The sequence below is a fragment of the Varroa destructor genome, unplaced genomic scaffold, assembly GCF_002443255.2.
Source record: "Varroa destructor unplaced genomic scaffold, Vdes_3.0 BEIS01000004.1, whole genome shotgun sequence".
Taxonomy (NCBI): Eukaryota; Metazoa; Arthropoda; class Arachnida; order Mesostigmata; family Varroidae; genus Varroa; species Varroa destructor.
The window spans coordinates 35069434-35089739 of NW_019211457.1; the positions used below are offsets into that span (position 1 = coordinate 35069434).

At 40.0% G+C, this 20306-nt stretch overlaps 2 long non-coding RNA genes across 3 annotated transcripts; one reads left to right on the forward strand and one right to left on the reverse strand.

The window, feature by feature from the left end:
- Nucleotides 1–21: 21 nt before the first annotated feature.
- Nucleotides 22–3730, forward strand: LOC147756126 (uncharacterized). Of its 2 annotated transcripts, none has more exons than XR_015325850.1 (3): nt 22–1107; nt 1362–1634; nt 2824–3730. It is a non-coding gene; the product is annotated as an uncharacterized LOC147756126 (long non-coding RNA). The 2 variants fall into 2 exon arrangements; XR_015325849.1 differs by having other exon boundaries at nt 22–366.
- Nucleotides 3731–18625: 14895 nt separating this feature from the next.
- LOC147756127 (uncharacterized) lies at nt 18626–20178 on the reverse strand. The gene is made up of 2 exons (XR_015326867.1): nt 19793–20178; nt 18626–18767 (listed from the first exon to the last, which is right to left on the reverse strand). It is a non-coding gene; the product is annotated as an uncharacterized LOC147756127 (long non-coding RNA).
- Nucleotides 20179–20306: the final 128 nt, after the last annotated feature.

The window sequence follows — 20306 nt, forward strand, 5'->3', positions numbered from 1 at the left end:
GGGGGGGGGAGGGGGGAGGAGTTGGAGTTAGTCGAGGCGCCCCAAAACATCGTGCCTGTGCAGCTATAGAGAGCACGCAGTTGTCGTCGGCGTTTAGTCATCATGGGTGAGAAGGAAAGGCAAGGACCGGCGGATGAAGATGTGGATAGAATAATGCAGGAAAGAAGAGATAACGGTGATAGGAGAAAAAAAATCCCGAGAAGCGTCGATGATAACATAGCGAGTTCGCTGAACACCCGGAGTGTATATCGTAACCGTTCACGATAGACGTTGAGTGGATAAGGGTCGGTACGATATCGGCATCCTGTACTGCAGAGTTGGACACGCGACTATTGATGACATGGCAATAGTTCGTCCAAGTGTCACGTATGTCAGCGTTGTAATTAGCGGATAAAACAGCTGATATTGGACGAACGCGAAACGGAAATCGAAGTTTTTGCATAATTCTCTCTGTTGTGTAACTGATTGTATGGGAAAATTCAAAAACCAAACCAATAGTTATTGTATTGCCTTGCGTTCTTATAGTGAATTTCGATGATGCGGAATTAGCAAAGCCTATGCTAGATTATGAAATAGTCTTTCTCAGATGAGAACGTACTGTTATGTAGTAGATACGTTTCTGCTGCTTGTTGCTCGTCAACAACAACAACAACAACAACAATTTATCGAAGTCATTTTAAAATAAAACCAGCGGCCGACTTCCTCCTGTCAAGATTGTCCTTAAGCCTCTCGATGCCCGAAACCCGCCTGTGTACTACGGTCTCAGGCACCTATTGAGAAAACTCTTGCCATATCTGTTGGGTTTTTTCCAGTAAAGATAGAACAAGCCGCATAACTGACTTGCTTTAAGCTTGAACGGTTGCCCGTGTTTGCGGTCCAACGAGGCCTTACCTGGATGTCGTCAACAGCGAAGTAAAGCGAGTCCTATTCGCTCGAGAATTTCGCCATTTTCATCTTCTTTGTTCAACAACGCTCGCATTTCATTTGCAAAACGAGTTTTTGTTTTTATTCGACGGCAGCCATCGTCGTATCAGAAGATCGTGCATAATAGCTATCACGTTATCTATCTTTACCATAGGCCCACCTCATAAGCTACAATTGACAAAAGTATACAATTAATTAGATTAACAGATCTACAAGCGAGAAAGCAAAAAGCCTACCTGTATGCTAAATTACATAAATAAGACAAAGTACATTTTGGGCTTCTTCACAAAGGATCTGTTGCAGTTCTTTTATAGGCCATATACAGGTCCTTCTTCGAATTATCCGTATGAGTCAAGAGTAACATGAATCTGTTCCATAGTCAACTAGCCAGGTTCACCTGATTTATTCCCTGTACGCTGATATGACAACGTTTACAGAATTCGTCTACCGCTTCCGAGCATCACATCGAGTATGGAGTACTTCTTAGCTCGAAACGCTCTAGAACGTCGATGGCTGCGGTGGAATCAAGCAGTGCGACAGACACACTCATCCATAGACGAACGTAGCATAGGGCGTCTCGAATACGCAAAGCTGACATTAGTCACTGCTAAAGGACAAAATGATGGCGACGGCGTAGAAACCAGCCCACAGCGGTTACACAAAAAACGGCTTGTAGGGGCACGAGCATGAACTATATTCATCAGCAGCAGGTAGTATGAGATGTGAATTTTTTGAAGGTACCGGTACCAATGGTAAAACTAACTAAGGATCAATCGAGAGCAGCCTGATCAGAAAATGAAATAATATTTTAATTTTTAGTAATTACAATATGCGTATATAGTTTTTTTTCATACTGATGATGAACTCGCCTGATTTTTACTCGACTTGTCACTGCAGAACTCTACACCTGTAAATATGCTCAGAAAGCTGGTCTTATGTTAGTGGGTCAGGTTGCAAGATGGGTTGAAAAATAGAAACATCGCCCTGCAATGAAGGATAATTTCGAACTAAATCAATAGGTTTCAAGTAATTACAGCCACGTTTTAGAAAAGGCCGTCTGCAGGTGCGTGCGCAAACAGCTACTGTAAAGTGATGCCTACGGACGGACAAACTATAGTTAATATCTCGTTATGTAATGGCTTGGTCTGATCATTTCTGTGGTGATCTGAACTTTTCTCTTCCGCGTTCGTCTTGCATCCATCTGACAGATAGTTCCATTCGATCCTTTACCTTTCCTACTACGGTACTGAATTCATTCATCAACTCTAAAATACCCCTAGCATTGTTTATATTATTTTAATATATATATATATATATGTATACCGCTTGCATTGTATAACCATGAAGTTTGTCGGGATCAGCAGCCGTTCCGTCGATAGATTTTAACACTGAGATTGTGATAATGAGTTAAAATTGAACTGGAAAAAGATTATATATACGTATAGATAATTAGATAAATATATGCCTATTATTAAAATGACTGGCCGACAAATTATATATGCAAAAAAAGATACGAATTTATATTAAGCAGCTGAAATTACAAGTTTTTTTCACGTTGGCAATCAGTCATTACGACTCGCGCAGTATCTATTTTATAGAATTACTTCTTATTCTTATTGTTGCAGAGGACGAGGCCACTGAAAAAGAGGGCACAATTTTATAGCCAGTCCTCAAAAAAAGATAAGCACGAGTCAAGCAGGATACAATGAAGTCCCGTAACAGCTGCTTTCCAGTAGGGTGTTCTTATATTTATTTTTTGTTGTCTAATCAAGCTTCTCCTCTAATATATGTCCTTGGCGGGGTCCGAGGCAGTGACTGTCCGCAGCTAGAAACTTAACCGAATAAGCTATTCCGCCGACTATGGATGGCGCGAATAATATTGTGCTATGTTTCCTAAAGGAACCGTTGAACTCGACGCAATCGGGCGATCCGGTAGAAGCATTCGCATCACCTATAGAATGCGGCTGACGGCAAAGAACCTAGGCACAACTTACCCTCCAGAAGATGCATTAGATTCGCGCGGACCGAGGGGGGTAAGACTGTAGGCCATCCATTGTTTATATACTACATATACGTTCAATCTAATCCGGGCTTATGGTCATCGACGGAACCCAATGGTGCTCTGGGAAAGAGCTGTAATCAGTCGCTCCGAAACCCACCAGCGTCCGAACGTCTGTGTACATTCGCTTTCGGTGTGTACCTATATATATATATTACAGATATTCACACCGTGAACATAATGAATAGACGCGACCCGAACCCATCTATGAGCGACTGTTTGGGACGGAATAGGTCAGCAGCGTAATCGAAACCCAAAACAACGCGATGCGATCGATCCCGTGCCGTCAGGCCTAGCGGGTTTACGGAAGCAGCTATTCAGCCAGTGCTATGTATATATTAGAACTTATACCGCCTGACCATCTAAGTAGGATTGAGTATGAACATTAAATACTACCGCTGTATAAGTCGACGGCGAAGAAGATACTTCTGATACACGACATCATATCGTGCACCTGTTCCAGTTTATGTTGTATGGTAGTTTAAGAAGTTGCGACTGGGCGGTCAACTTACGAGACCAACGCAAATTTACCTCGTGTTATTAAAACGACCGTGGAAGTGCCGACTAGTTGGCTGTTGACGACAAAGTATTTCGGTGCCTCCGATAAAACAGGCCACGCGATTATTTATTTATTCAAGTATGAGCCTTAACCTTTACATTATGGGACGGCGATAAGGACGAAATTCAGCTCAATTAGTCAACCGGCACCTCTCGCGGATAATAAAAATAGTAATTGTTGATAACGTATGCTGATGTCTTGACGAAAAATTTTAGAAATATACCTAGACGCACACTACTCACCTAATCGTGAGTACATCAGCGACCGCATCAGATACGGTAGCAGATGTACAGACCTTTGAAGCAGTGAACGAATGGCATAATTCATATGATCCATCTAAACGAAAAAAATGAAGTAGTTAAGCTTCACCCGTGTTTTACGATTTCGCCTTGTGTTGCTTCAAACTTTTTACACCCTAATAAATGAGGTGGAGCAAATATACGGTCAGATATATATACACAAGTATATTTGTGTACATAAAATTACAAAGACAAAAACGATCGAGTGAGAGAAGGAGACTTTGGTATGTAACACAAACAAATATAACAGTAAGTTTAATCTGCAGTAAAATCAAGTTTCAATTTTTAAAATACAGAATCAAAAGGGGGCTACAGCCAACTACGGACCCTTTTTTGGTTGGCAAAGTTCCAAATAAAAGCAATATTTTGTCTAAGGGGATCGAAAAAGTTTGGATAATTTCTTAGCTTCAAGGTTGCTTGTCATTCCACAATTCATTATAGGCTGAAAAAGAGTCTAGGAAAAGAAGTTTGCTATTCCGTCCGAAGACATCTGTGGAGAAGCTGGGTGGAAGGTCAAAGCTTTTTTGGAAAAGCCTTAAAAAACTATGCTACAAGTTGAAAATATCACCTATAGGCTTTCACCTGAATTCGGTTTACCTTGTTCCTGCAAGGCTAGACCTAAAACATCCCTGTGAATTGCTACGAGCATCGTGGGCCACGTGGTAAGGTGGGTGTCCTAGCATAAGGTTGTTATATTTATGCATATCCTGTACAACGCAAATCTAATTATAAATCGGACCGTACGCTTGCAACGCGATCGAAACATAAAAATACTGTAATATCATTAACGGATATGCTGTGCTGACGTGGACTGAAGTTGATCGATGGCGCTAAGTTGTCATGGTCACGCAACTTAACCATCGATTAGTAGACAGTAAGGCAACATTTATATCGTTGGTAACTAAGTCTTGCATATTCATGTTGAAATAGGCGTCTACTTAAATGGCAGCTTTCCCACCGCTTCGAACAATCATTTACTTCAAGTGCCAAGAAAAAACAGAGAGTACACGCTACCTCTTTTTTCAACTGTCGATTTCAGATTATACAATGGGTAAATAGGAAACGTCGTTTTTAGATACCAACAAAAATCGGCCCCAGAGTTATTTGCCACTGCAAGAGCTCTCTGTATGTATTAATAGTTGGCAATATTCATATGGTCAATTTGTAGCAGTAGCAAGTGGTGTTCGATACCCACCTGATAAGTGCGTGACCTGGCATACGCTAAACAACCTCACAGACTGCGTTTTGAGCTACTGGCCTTTTTCGCTTTTCGGCATGAAGGGTTGTCCTTGAATACGACAGGTCACCGATAATAGGCCTCAGTCTGGATAACTTAAGCCGTTGAAGTTCCGTTGGTGTGACCGAGAACCGTACATTATAATTCACCCAGTAGTTTAAGCCTCCTCTTGTCTTTAACGAAAACTTCACTTCTACGGCATTGGACATGGTAATGCTATTGGGACTCATCCTCGTTTAGCGATAGCGTCTGTTACTACGTAAATGTTTTAGAAGGCTTCAAAGGAGCAATATAAAAAATCGTTTACGTAATTATTGCGTCTGGCAGGCATAATTGCATTGGATTTGTGCATCGGGATAGGAAAAAAAAGGACTTGGAGAGATTACGAAGTCTACATGTACATTGTTGCGGTTTGTACTGTGCAGCTTTTTTCTGAGGTATTAGATGAGTCGACGAGTTTCGTTTTCTACGAAAACCGTAAACAATTACAATTCTGGGCGGGTTCTGACGCTTCGTGGCTGGAACTATCAACCAACCATGGCCAAGACACCGCGGTGTCATCTTTGTTCATCTGCTCTGTCTGCGCTGGGCCGATCAGGCCAAGGCTCCTCCAAATAGTAGCGCAAATGCCGTAATCATTTTTTTTTTTACTTGATGGGATACAAGTGCTCGCTGTGTCCGACAGAAAGAAATGATAGCCATTGCAAAGCAACTCGAGTACTCGTCTTGTCTTCATGATTCATGAATCGCCGTAGTGAAAGCTGAGTAAACCACGCGCTCCGCGTCTGTAACACAACAACAACAACAACAGCTGAACAGCGTTGAATGGGCAGTCAACAAGTGAATGACAAAGCCAATCGAGTAGAGCCATCAAAAGCAAGCGCCTGGACGACCAAACGCCCGCCCGCCCGCCGCGGACTCGGCTGCCGCCGACAGACATCGGGTTTCCTTCGTGTACCGTGGAGAACCGTCCGTTACTTATCTGGCATGGTAACGGCGGCGGCAACGGCAGGTGTTACCAGCAAGAATCAGTAATGGTAATGGAAACTTCGAGCAAAAAAACTGACCACAATATCTGTCCATGATTTGTACGGAACGCCAGATGACCGCTTGCCCATTGAACGACTTATTTTCAGCCTAGCAGAAAGACAGCGCCGTTAATTGAGCTGGGTGGTTAAAGCGGGCAAAGCTGTACAAATATGTGATTTTTTCCTCACTGAAGTCATGTGGAAGTGTAACGCGCCTGGAAAAAGGTTAAACAGCTATCATGTCGTTCCTAGAAATCCAATGCTTGCATAGATCGGAGTAATGTATTGTAGTAAACATGATTAATAACGAATGATTAAAACAGTCATGCGTTTTGCAAATCTTATACGTTAGCTTCAGACTTGCGCGCGCTTCGAGGGCTCGGTCGGAAAAACCTCAACCATTACAAAATCACCCACAGATAATACAGATACGTTTTTATCGTACGTACGAACCAGGTAGACGCAGCCGGAACGTTTTAAAAACGTATAGCACAAAGATAATGATTTGTATTTCAATAGTCAAGTAATTTCCTAGCCATGTGCTAGATACGAACGACTTTAAGCCAGCGTTTAGGATACTACTATTTGTCTACTATGCTGATTGAAAACGACTACCTTGTTATTAAAGACCTATTGAAAGTCCTAATACTGGCCGCTTTATTAGATTGATCTGTGAGTCACTAACATAAGATCTTCCATTTTGCACAGTATCAATCTATTTTGGGTGCTGTCAAGTGTTTCAATTTGTTTCCTGAAATAAAAACATTATGCGGTTGACACACATATATACACAATATTATTATGTAGCATCGTTTCAGTCTCTTAAACAACTAAGCGGCGGGATGCTGTATAACATGTCGAATCGGCTGTTGCTACACCATCGGTTCTATTAGAATCAAAGTCTAGGGAAAGATTAATAAGTCAGTTTATGCAGAATCATAGAATAATGTTCGTTAGCTTCATTTGTACAAGATATAAAAATGACAAATTAAAAATATTGTCACCCGAATAACGACGTCGGTTTCTGCCTCTGCGGATTTGTGTGCCAAATTAACGCGTTTCTAACCAGTTTGCTCAGCATTAGATAAACAGGCATCTACGGTACCTATTCTATTGCACTGCTTTAGCTACGATTAGAACCATTGCCATTTGGTGTCGTACGTTAGTCGTCGTGTAGGGATGTATTGACCTTCATATACGTATAGTCCATCTAAGAGACAACACTCGGTAATGATATTATTAAAGAAAAATACCGAAGATAAAATGTTCCTTGTGAGGATGAGAAGTTCATCTTCTTCCGATAGCGTAAGCAATGTTTGTAGGCGAATATATAAAACAACAGAATCTTATTATCATGTAAATAAACATGGATCGGCGTAGAGGGTAGGAAGTATTAGCAGGAGACTATCCCGTTCACCGAAACAGTTAGTGAATCAGATGCCATTGATTTACTAGTTATTTAGTTTTTTTTTTGGTTGAACTGTTGTGCAGGTCAACATAAATTACAACGCTAGTCGCGGAATTCATGGTCCAGACTATTATCTATTGTTCTCTAACCGTATAAAAGAGAAAAGGTGCAAGCGGAGTCTTCGCCTATCCTACGAGCCTACTTATGAGCAATTGAAATTTCAGAATCAATAGTATATGTTCCCCAGACTACTATGCCGATATGGTGTTAGAGTCTGGCGGCATTCATTTGGCTGTGTGTGTGATGGTGCAGTGGTAAGGTGTTTGCCCACCAGCTTTGGCGATGCATGAGACGGTTGCGCTTCGGGGGCGAAACTTAAGCTCAGAGATCGAATGCTATAAGTGCACTTGAGAACAGTAAGAGCTCGCATAGCAAAACAACTTGACTAGGGCTTCCAAATGGATAATAAACAAAGGGCGTGGTCCTAGTCCTCCAGAAATATTTTATTTATGAAAAGGAAGTAATGTCCATTGACTAGAGATTTTTTAATGCACGAAAAAAAGTACATTTAGACAGGGGAATGGGGGTTACACCCAATTCGGTCTCCGGTGAACAGAACGGAAGCTTCATCCGTCAGTTAATGAATCTATCGTTCTATTTGAGATACCGATTTAATTTGAGTCAGCATCAACGGCTCAAGGGGACAGAGCGCATGTTGCCATAATCGAAACGTATTTCCGTAGTCCTAACCTTAGCGAGATTAGCTCGATCTTATGTGTACTAACTATTAATGAATGGCGAAAACTATGGAAAATCAGAACGAACAGGGTGAAATAATTCTAGCACGAAGTACAACGCGATCTGCGTGAGAATTTGGAAGCCTCGGTCAGGGACAGTATTTTTGTAATCGCTAACTAGGTTGATGGGTCTGGGGCAGAAGTGACAGGGAAAATGATCCAGTTCTTACTGGGATATCGAAACTTCCTTATTGGCACAGAGGTGCCTTCGCCAATAGGCGTCGATGTTGACTGCACTTCGGTGAATTTTCCTATTTTAGAGTTAACAAAATCGAAATAGATCGCTAAATAAAAATCCACATGCGTTTGCGCGTCGGTCCCTCCGACCTTATTTAATAGATCTGTGAAATCTGCTGGTTGTAGTTTTAAGTATAATACTACTAATAACGGACTCTAATACGAGTCCGTTCCGGACTAAGGCGCATAAACGTGTCTTTAAGAATTTAGCGGGTAATATTCTTGCTATATTAGAGAAATGCCCTACTGTTAAATTCTGGTCCGTGTAATACATCAGCTTTTGACTCCGTGTAAAAAGAGGTCAAAAGGAAAAAGGGTCAAGTGTTAAAAAGTCTGTTAAAAAGCTTAAAAGTTAAAAAGTGTCTGGCAAGAAAACGTTCGAAGCATGCTGAAACTAAAGACTAGCTGATCCAAGTGTAGATCTGAAATCATTACATACATTCAGATTTCCTATAATATGTGCGTTACTCACTCAGACGCAGAACAGAAGCACAGGATTTCCCAACAAAACACCTGTGCCAGGTTATGCCAGGGCATGCCAGGGGATGTCGAAAAAATCTTACCTCGATATGCTCGCGACGAAGGTATTAGGTGTTGAAGAATCTAAAATTGAACGCCTCAGACACCTGAGAAAATGTTGGAACTACTTCATCCGCAAGGACACCCTTTCAAGAATACCACTCCATATATTATTTTATGAGATTTATAAAATGATTCTTGGTACATTTTTGAAGTACTATATTTTTTGTATATATATCATATATTCACTTTTAAATGAAGTTGTCGAGCTTGTGGCGATATCCATCGAGAATCAGGCCCGGTCCGGTATTGCAGGGCTTTGCAAATAAAAATTTTGATATTGAAGAATTAAAGATAGCCATGAAATTCGAAATAATTTTGCCTACGTATAAACGTTAATATTTAATCTACGATCCTGCCGGCGTAAGTGCGTCTTTAAGCCGAAATCTAACATAGCTCACGTAGAGATTTCTAATAACTGAAATGGCTATTCCTTTGTGTTACAATGCCATTTCATTAAACTTTAATTGCCCTTATTTAGATTTAATATCACAGCCTGGCCTAGTTTATACAAGTTCACTTAATAGGTTCTCGTACAGCAACGTTAAAATATAGATCCTTAATGTTCATTCTTTTCCTCCTTTCGTTAAGTTTGATCATTTTGTTTCGTCAGGAAATGGATAACTATCATTTAGAAACTTTATTGCTTTATTACTAAATGACTTCGTTTTCTATCGGAAACTGAGCTCTAGCTTCGTCCTAAGGTCGTAAAATATCTTAATTTTCGAAATCTTAATGGCTACGGCACTCAACTTACCGCATTGAGTTAAATTTTAAAAGACTTCTTCCTCTACCTGCTATAGAAGATATCTTTTTCTTGCAATTTATTGCTAAGCAGAACTTCTTTATTGGTTATGTTGAGAAATTCTTAAGCAACGAAATTACGACGATTTAATTAAAGAAAGATTGGAATTTTTTTCCCTATTCGAAGGGAAGTATTTCACGAAGTCGATTAAGAACTCACGTAGAGTTGTTCCGAAAAAAAATTGACCAAAGCCGAGTTCAACCTGTTCAGATGTACGTAAAGTTACATCAGGGCTTGCAAGTTGGCACTTTGGCGTGTGGAAGGATTTTTCACAACCGTAGATACGTTACAATATTTATATGTCATAGATTGGCAAATGGCATTCTGTGTAGCGAAAATCTGTATTTGAATTTTTGAGTTTAACACTCACACATTACAATAATTAGGTTAGAATAAGACGTTCTATCGCGTATATGTGTTGCGTCCTGATAGCTTGTTTTTTTATACACTCATAGGACTTGCCTCTTGGACATGGAACTTCCTAAGTACGAGTGCGATCCACGCCTGCTTTACGATTTTTTTCGTGATAGAGAAACACTCACGTTTGGAAACGGGGCGCTGCCAAGGGAGCCGAAGCGTAACCTCGATAAAATGCCATCAACGAACCCGTAGCTACAACAACTGCCGGCCCTTAAATCGAAAACTGTAATTAGTCGATGTAGCTTCTTTTGCTGATATTTGTTCTTTTTCTCCGAGGCAAAGCCTCTACAGAATTGGCGTTAGCCGGATCATCCAATTTGGCCGCTCTGCCAGCTAAGCAAGCTTCCCCGAATCCATCCTTCATCAGCGGTACTTCTCACCGAGATCATCGTTGCTCGTCGCTTGTATTACTATATTATTATTGCATATTAGACATTAATCCGGGCGCCAACTGGACAATTCGATCGGATTCGTCAGACTGACGTATCGGTCGCTCAGCCCTTGTAGCCGGGCACGGTCAGTAGTGGTAATAGATCAGTCGAACACTGGCTTTAACGCAGGTGGCTGTGGTCGCCATTTAACAAGCACGGAGGCAATAATGCTTTCTTCTTCTGAATCCTTTATAGACCCTGCAGTGACGGTGGTAACGACGCCGATGCTGATGGTCGCAATGACGATATCGTGTATTCGTCAATAAATGCTTTATCCTAAATAAATTATCGGAAATAGCTGATCAACAAACCGAGTTTACGCTGCTCTAAATGCTGTTTGCCACCATCACCTTTTGCTGGCAGTGGTCGGACCCACCCGTATGCCGTCGGGCTAGAACTTCGTTTTTGTTACTTGTTTTTTCGTCGCTCTGTTGGTGAACGTTCAGATCTTTCTTTTGCCGTCACTGCTGCTAACGCTGACGATACAATTGTTATTATTCTGCCGCACTAGAAACAAATTGAGGATGAGCGTGGAGATAATAACGACACTCGACAGTAATAATATCGATAATTACACTGTATTCAATGATTCTATCGAGGTCCATTTGGCGGAAAATTGCCGAGGTACGTGAAATAGTCGCTTTCGGGATCCAATGAAATGGGAATAGTCTCTTTTTAATAGAAATATATACCCAGCAAACAATTACTTTCAGTTTATCCTAAGGAGGAAAGATTAGTAAGAGACGACCAGGTCAGAGAGGAAGAACAGAATGAAGTTCTATAAATACGTTTTGGGTGTCGGCCATGCTGCCACGTCAACTAACAACAGGCAAAATTAGGAAATCGTGATCCTCGACGTAGTGCAACGCGGCTAGAGGTAAAACGCACTTTCAATCAACGTACATCTAGCAAAGGGGCATAAAATCGAACCTGTGCTCGATAGTAACCACAGGTTGGCCCCTAAATGGCAAGCGGTAGTTTCGGGAACTCGTTTATTCGATTACAGTCATATAAAGATGTCTGCGTTACATTGTCGAGCAAAACAGTGCTTGGCACCGATGTGAGTTGGCAGCAAAACTTTCATTAAAACAGGAAATGCTGGCTAGAGTACTTCATTGAGGTCGTTGACAGATTGTTATGACCTTGCAGATTCCCTTGAAACAGTCAAATGACATGATACTTAATAATATAGGCATATTTAGTTTATTGTAAGTATTCCATGCAAGTTACACATACGAATTTTCGTCCGGTATGTATTTGCGTATTAAAATTTCACTTAAATATTGTGCTCTTTTATGTAGTTAGAAGGCTGGCTGCTTATACTGAGCGTCCGACTCTATCTGCACACCCAATGACAGATCGGATCGATTTGTTCTGTTTCTCAGTACGGCTATCAAGCCCGACCTTGTAAATAATTATTCACTGCATGCCGACGTAGAGATGACACGTGGAAACACGGACAAATCGTGCCAAAGCTTTTTCTTTGTTCTAATATTTCCCACGCTCGAATCCCTTCTGAGCATCGTGATCTAACTATTTCGGTCCCTCTAAAAAGTTTAATACGGTCTCTACTTATAAACCTGACTCGTGTAGCATGGCTGTGTGCTTTACGTAATAACTCGAAATAGTATATTTGTCATCGACTACTAGACATTAGATGGAGGTCTATCTAATAAATGCAGACCAATATCGATTTATTCTTTAAATGCCTGTAAGTGGCTTGGTGAAACGTGGATGACTCGGACGCATCTAACGGACTACTACGGTAACGCTAACGACTATACGTGATCGGCTTACGCAGTGCCGCTGAAAGTATCGATGGGCGCGCACTCCATGATTATGGGGGGTATCTGCTATTAGAAGGCAATCGCTGAACGGGTTTTCTCCCTTTGCAGACGATGTCGCTTCAATAGACTCGATAAAAATCCAATCAAAATAGAACATAGTCGTCTATGACTAAAGTAATAGAATGATTAATAGTTAACTAGGCAGTGAATAATGGTAATGCTAATGCATGCGTTGAAAGCAAAGTTATACCGCACGACCACGACTAGACTAAGATTTCTAGAAGGTCCGAGATCTAGATAAGTGTGTGCGTTGTTTTTTTTTTTTTTTTCGTCATCACAAATGGCACGGTTTGTCTAACTGGTAGAGTCGAGACATCTGTCTTAAGTTAGAATATGCAAGTCAGAACTTCGTACACTATTTTGCCATAGGCTCAACGCTATAAAACATTCTTGACAAAAATTCAGATTATTCGTCAATTATGTCAACTTAATTATTAAATCTGTCTACTGAGTTAAGACCATTATGAGCCTCTACTGCACTAGTACACTTCCCAGATGATATATAGTACATATCGACTGAATATTCATATATTTCTAACAATACTGAATGACAAATAAACACAGTGTGACGTTAGAAATTTATGCCTCTTCTACCAAATTACTGCCAGACTCATTTCCCCTTTTCGTACATATCTACTTCGTTCATCTTTGCTTCGTTTTCGACTACCGTTTCGAAATGCTCGGATCGCTTTAAATGCAATGTTGTTCCATATTATCCGAAATATCACGTTAAAAATATTTTTATGTCGTAGCAGATAAATTCCATCTAAATTTTACCTTAGCAAGACGAACGGTCACATGCACGTTTAGGAAATAAAGTCCAAGAAATTTTAGGTATTACTATTAGATTTTATTTTCTAAATACAAGGATATCGCTCGAAATTTTAATTATTAATTTATAGCACGTAATATTATATAGAACAAAATATTAACCTTCTATAGAATTATTTTTGGTGTCACTCTTTTGGAAATTCGTTCAATGACGAGTTAACATTGATCCATGTAACTTTGGACTATCTGTCGTCTCCACACGCAGCTCAAGTGAGTTGGAAGCATACTAAATTGAGGGCCCCTATACTTAGCTAAGATGTTTATTTAGATACATCAGGTACGAGAAGGGCCCTAAAAGCTCTCTGTTTTGGCTGGATTTAGTAGTAAATCCTTCATAGCCCAAAAAGAAAAACAAGTATCGCGGCTGAAAAATAAGTAATGCTTTTTATTTGTGCATTATATATTTACAACCGACGAAACACAAACGAATATTTCCAAATACAAGTTGACGCACAGTTTCAAGCCAAGCTGACGAAAAAAATACTTTTTGTTGTATGGTCAAATAAATATTTGTTTAAACAAGCCTGCTTTACTAAATAGTGTTAAAACGGACCTGTAGATCACAGGCGAAAACGTAAATGTCTATGCGTATATTAATCACATTTAGGCAATTTTCGGTAAACACAACAATGGTTGCGTACGAAGTAAAGCAATAGTTTTTGCTTGTACCCACGGAGCATGATAGCACGACTTATGTCATTCGGAGAAACAACCAGCGAGGCTGCGTTCGAGAAAACAGCCGTGCTGTAGAAAACAGGCAGCGGCTAACCTAAACTCAAGCAAAAGGTTCTTCTGCACCTTGAATTCTACCTGTTTTTGAACATCGCTGAAATGATGTCGACGAAGAAACTTTAGCAAGAACGCATTTATCGCTATAATGCAGGTACATGTGTATGAGTTTGTCCGGCCGAACGATGTGGATCGTCTGCACGCATAGACTTGAGCTAGAGACGAACGCCTTTGGGTGGCTAGTTGAAATGTACGGTGCTGCCATTCAGAGCTAAAAGAAGCTAACCAGCGATTACTTTTAGAATGTTCACCTAGCCAAATTATCATACAGCGGTTAGTGCAGTTGAAATTAGTAAGAGAAAAAAACGTATGAGCTGCGCCCTGTTACTCGATATATCACGCATGCGTTTCACATACGATCTAGCTATAATTTTTTTGTAGCCACTCATCAAAATCAAAGATGTACACGATCGTAAAAAAATACGAATATAGGTTCTTCGTCATTGACATACGTATGGTTATTCCGGAACAGCAATGAATCTACATTTGCTTCCGTAAGATAATTTAAATATAAATTTTCGACTATTTGTCTATTTCAGTCGACTGAGCCCACGAACATGTAAATGGACGCAGAAACATATTTACTTCCGACATTGAATTAGGCTACATGGAATCATGACGATAATGACTGCATAGTTTTTGGCCAGACTGGGCAATTGTAATAGCAAAAAATCGTCTTTTAGGCGGTGCTATAGCTAAAGGATGATTTCGAGATCTTGTTGACACAACAAAAATGGCCGACAAACTCTATAAATAACCCTAGGCTAAGCACTTCTATTTAAATTCGCGTTTATTTAAGACGCATCAAAAATTTGGTATACTGTGGCAAACGGAAAAAATGCACTTCTGCACAAGATATCCGCGGTTATCATAAGATTTCTGCCGTATATAGTCGCTTTGGCGTCCCAATTGTTGGTTGTAAAAGATCGGAGGGCACAGACTAAACTTCGTAACGTAATACAGCTCATTAATAGGGGCGAACCTGACATATATGAAATTGAATTTTAGTAACCAATTTAGCAACGGCGAGCACGTGTAGTTGCCGCCTTAAAAGGTTCAGTATTAGGCTACACCTCTTTCAGGTGCAGAGACTCGTTCGAGATCTTGCCTAAGCTAGCGATATTCTGTTGGTCATTGCCCCTGCAACAATGGCAACAGCAGCATGTGATTTTTTTCGCAAAAAATAATGCACCCACCAATTAAAGCTGACTCCTACAACTGAACATTTTTCGGGTAAAAAGCCAACGTCTCGTTTTAGCGGTCATCATACTTGACGGGCGAGTTTTGCTCCGACTCACAGATCCTTCTTCATCATAGGCCTGAAGCCTAACCCTGAAATTCCCTCTTGATTTTCTTATTTGGCCATTTCAAATATATTTAATTTAATCCGAGAGCCTTGCGTACGAGAAACCAACTCAAAAGGAGAATCTAGATGTCCTATGAAAATATTGATGATGTTTTAGCCCGTGAACGAGTCTGTTGAATTAATTACACTAGACACGTGATGAAATTGGAAAAAATAAAAACAAAAATTATTTCAAATCATTAACTATCTCCTATATATTCGCCCTGTAAAGCTCGAATGTCCAAATTTTTTAATACTAATAATTTAATACTAATAATAATTTTTTAAATTCAGACTGATCCGTTATCTCCGTTTCTATTCGTTGCGCGGTTCAATCAGCTTAAAGAGCTGTCTAAATTTTCTAAATGACGAAATTTTCCCAGGTTCACTATTTGTAGTACGTAAAATATTATTACTTCGGTTATTTTCATGTCTCTGTATGCTTTCATTTACGATTTTTTCCACTCTTGTGTTCAGGAAACTCTATAAACTGGCTTTATTTAATAAACAACCCACTCTTTGTTCGTACGTTCTCAGCATATTAGTGACACATATATCGCACTACGGGGCTTGAACTAAAGACCAGAAGGCTTTCGTAGGCCTTCCGGTTCTGAAACGGGTGGTGAGGGGCGGGGTGGGGTGCTAATAATAGTTAGCGTTGAGATTTCGGATAACATTAATTTAATTCGGGTAATGTTAGGGTGATATTAGAATAATTACTAGGGTAATATTAGGATCCTAATAATTATTATTATCCTGAATAACAGTACTATCCTAAATCCAAATGCTAACTATTGTTATTCCGCCGCTTTCCCCTACCCCCTTCCATCCGTATCAGAACCGGAAGACTGACGTAAACTGTGTCGGTGGTCGCTCGGCTAACTTGTGGTCAAGAAAATTGATAGCTAACTACACTCCGCCCCTACATCGCTACCGACCATCCGTTTTAAAATCACCAGGCATCAACATATATATGGCTTTGCAGACGAATATATTAGTTTCATGTTCTGATTGTACGGACGCGACTGGAGTCACAAAGGCAAAACAACTCGAATTCGCTTTGAAGGTCGGCCCGGGTGTATTTGCGGTGTACCTATCACATTCGCTGGTAGCCCTAAATCGGTCCAGTAAGACAAACTTCGGTTAGATTCCTAATGGAGGATAGGTCCTTAATGATGGTATAAAATAAAGTGATTTTCAGGATTTGTGTGCAAAAGACAAAAACTGGCGATGCTATCAACCAAAAATATTCACTCATAACATCGCTCAACTCCACACGGCTCTTATGAGTTGTAACGGAATCGATGTGCTCACTGATCTGCTGCTGAGAGAGCGTTAGGCTAAGGTTTGATCTCTCCGAACCCCATAAGGCAGACCGTACTAATTATTAATTTAAGAAGGCAAGTATAAATGGAGCCATGGATTACCTGAGAGCGGCGACAGGAATAAACATCTTCTCTAGCTCGGCGCAACAAATAAAACGATACAAATTCTACGCAAAAATGAAATATCAGCAAGAGTAGCGACAATTTGTAACAGATTATACTGTAAATTTGCTAAACTTCGACGTCTTCATAATACCAGAATAAATGAGCATACATTGCAAAAAATGTTTGCTTTTAACCATATAAGAAACACACCGTTGCGATATCGCTGTCGTAATTTTCTGTCAAAATCGTCCGACACCGAAAACTATCCTTTAAAAGCAATAAAACTAACTGACAATAGGTCTCAGAATTTCAATGTCGCGAAGCGGAAACAAAAATAGAATACTATTTGGCTGGCAGCTGAACGATGCCGTCACAAAAGTAGTTTTCGGACTTACCCAGAAGGGCAAACATGACCTGGAAGCAAAAAAAAGCAAACACGCCTTTAACATAAGTGGAAGCAGTGAAGAAACGCGCAAAGATTGCTAAACGCTTGTCGGAGCCTTCAGAGCTTTGCCAAACTGTTTTGCGAATTGGGAAAGAGAAGACAGAATAAAAAATGCGAGTCAGCTGCCCGGGTCGATTGGTAAGTCTGCCCCAAATACGACACTGACTAGTAGAACGTGGCGCAAATTGTTTTTTCATTGCTATACCGAGCCTGCGACAAGTGAAAGACACCGCAATTAAGGCACTTATTTTTTCGTGGACATACTAGTTATGGCCTATGTGGATGGCTCTAGCTCATCATCGAAGAATAAGGGAATTGAACGAAGACAGGAAGAGTTTATCAGTTCCTGTCTATGCAAAGAACTAGCAAATAGGAGATCGATTTGTTATTGTTGCTATTATCGTAAGATGTTTATAGATTGGTTAGGATAAGTCTTAAGAACAAAATTTATTAAAGCTTTATTAAGGTAGATCAACTTGTCCAAGCAATTGTTGGGCTTTTTCTACAGAAATATATTAGGCTCTGTCTATATCAATAGTGAATCGAAACCCAATTTTTAATACTCATCTTTATGTAACGAAAAAGTTTAAAGAGGCTTTCCTTGCATAATCATTTAATGCATATTTATATTTGAATACAAAATTTATTAGAATTTTATTATATGAACCTATGTAGTGTAGATCAATGATAGACATTTAGCCCAAAAAGAGTATTTTAAAGTGTACCAGTAACCGCTTTATCTTGCACAAACTATCTGTAAATGAATGTTTCAGTTTTACGTTTGGTACTGCTGTGCCTGGAACATTGCCTCAGATGGCTGGTCCTTCCCAGTAAGAAATCAAGTGTCTTACGTTCGGTTTCGAATCTAGGACACCTCACCTACCCCTAAGCAACACATTACCACTGCAAAAATAGCTTAATTTAGTTAAAAAGAAAATTCAATTTTTTTAACTGTAATTGTGGGCCATTCAGGTTTGATATAGGTTTTTAAGAAGTTGCTTTGCTTGCAGGCTTCTGAATCCAAACGTCTCGCAATGATGCGCCGCCACTTCTCTGTAGATTTACCAAATCGAGTAACTACTTTCAGCAAAATCGATATTTAGTAGTTATTTAGGCGAAGTGCTTCCAGAAAGCAAAAAAAGATTCTTAGATCAGTCGTTTTTTGTTGTCGCCATAGCTTTATTTCCGCCTTTTGGTCTTCATTAGTTCTTCCAGGAATCTTGTTTCTTCTTGATGAGGATCTGAGCAGAACACAAATGTCTGCTTGACATGTTTCCCATTTTCACGTAGCCGAAACCTGCAATACATCGAATAGAATTTCGAAACGTTTCCAAGTGCTTAAATCTACTACTGCACGCAAATATATTTTCCACGTGCAACAAGGGAACATGTGTGCAACTGTCATGCTTCTCTCGTCTCAGAATTTATGATTATCTCTTGATAGTTCATTATCGTCAGTGCTTGTTGATTGGATTGCTAGGGAATCTGGAATCGTTCTTTTTTGTTGACGATCTTAGCGGGCTCGTGGCTTAACTTATTCACAGGACTGACGATTACGAGAAAAAATCTTATTGATACATGGGTTGGTTTTCTTTTTGAAAGGGCTTTCGAGTAGAACGTAAAGGGATGTTGCTATTGACACGTAGAAGTTCTAGCAACATCCCTTTAACTTCTACTCCGATTTTAGTTATCAGTCCGATAGAAAGCCCCACGTCAGGATTGCGACTCATCGCGTTCCTCCACCCACTGCTTTGACTGTGTTTGTATATTATATAGGAAAACTAGAGCAATGAATAAATTTTAGCTAGTAATTCAATTCCCCCAGCCTCCTCTTCAGGGTCAAACATTCAATACGTGCCCACTTTTTGCTCGTATAGGCTCAAAGGAATTCCAGAGCAACTTTGGGCGCAAATAAATACGAGCAAAAAAATGGCTTCGCTCATACAAGGCCTACACCATGGTAATAATCGTTAAGTAAAACTACAGACATCTGTGCCTTTTCTGAAATTGTTCTGGATTAATTTGGAAGGAATACGCTTCCGTTATATAACATTCATGGCATCTTCCGTAACCTATGGGATTTTCTATATAGCCTCATACCAAAGATAAGCTTAATGAGACAAAATCCGATATCGCGCAATTCGCTAGCATGGCGCAAGCACTGTGCAACAATGTATTCACTCGATTATGTTAAAACAACATGTGCTAAAACTGTATAGGGTTTCACCTCTCGATTCAATCCAGGAAGCTACTTTAATAGCCCCCTGGAGCTTTGCAAAAATAATTATTATTATCTATCAAGCATCATTAGCCATTGCTTACCTCCGCGCTAATAGAAGAAAATCTTCACGGCAGCCTCATTTCCGTGATATAGGGAACAACATACGATAAAGATTTATCCTGAGGTGAGCTTTTACCACTTATGCGAACCAAACTTACGATACCACTGTATGCAAACGAAATAGCGCCTGGTTAGTTTGCCCCTCTCCGTTCGATAGATCGCCCTAAAACGATATTCGTCACACTCCACAGCACAGAAAATCCTGACCGTCAATGATACAACAACAATGTCTCATGAGCTGCGACAGTTGTTACGATATTATTCCGTAACTTCATGTAAGATCAGTAAGGTAATATCAAAGGCCTCTATTAAGATTACGCATTAATATCATCATATCTATGATATTATTGATATGAACTTAGCTGTGTTTATCATTTTAAACTCTATACCTTATATGTAACTACCTAACCAGAAAGAAGGTATCAACGAATAGTTATAAATTCGACGACACTAATTCGAAAAGAATCTAAGTCTCGCGCATCAGTGAAAAATCTC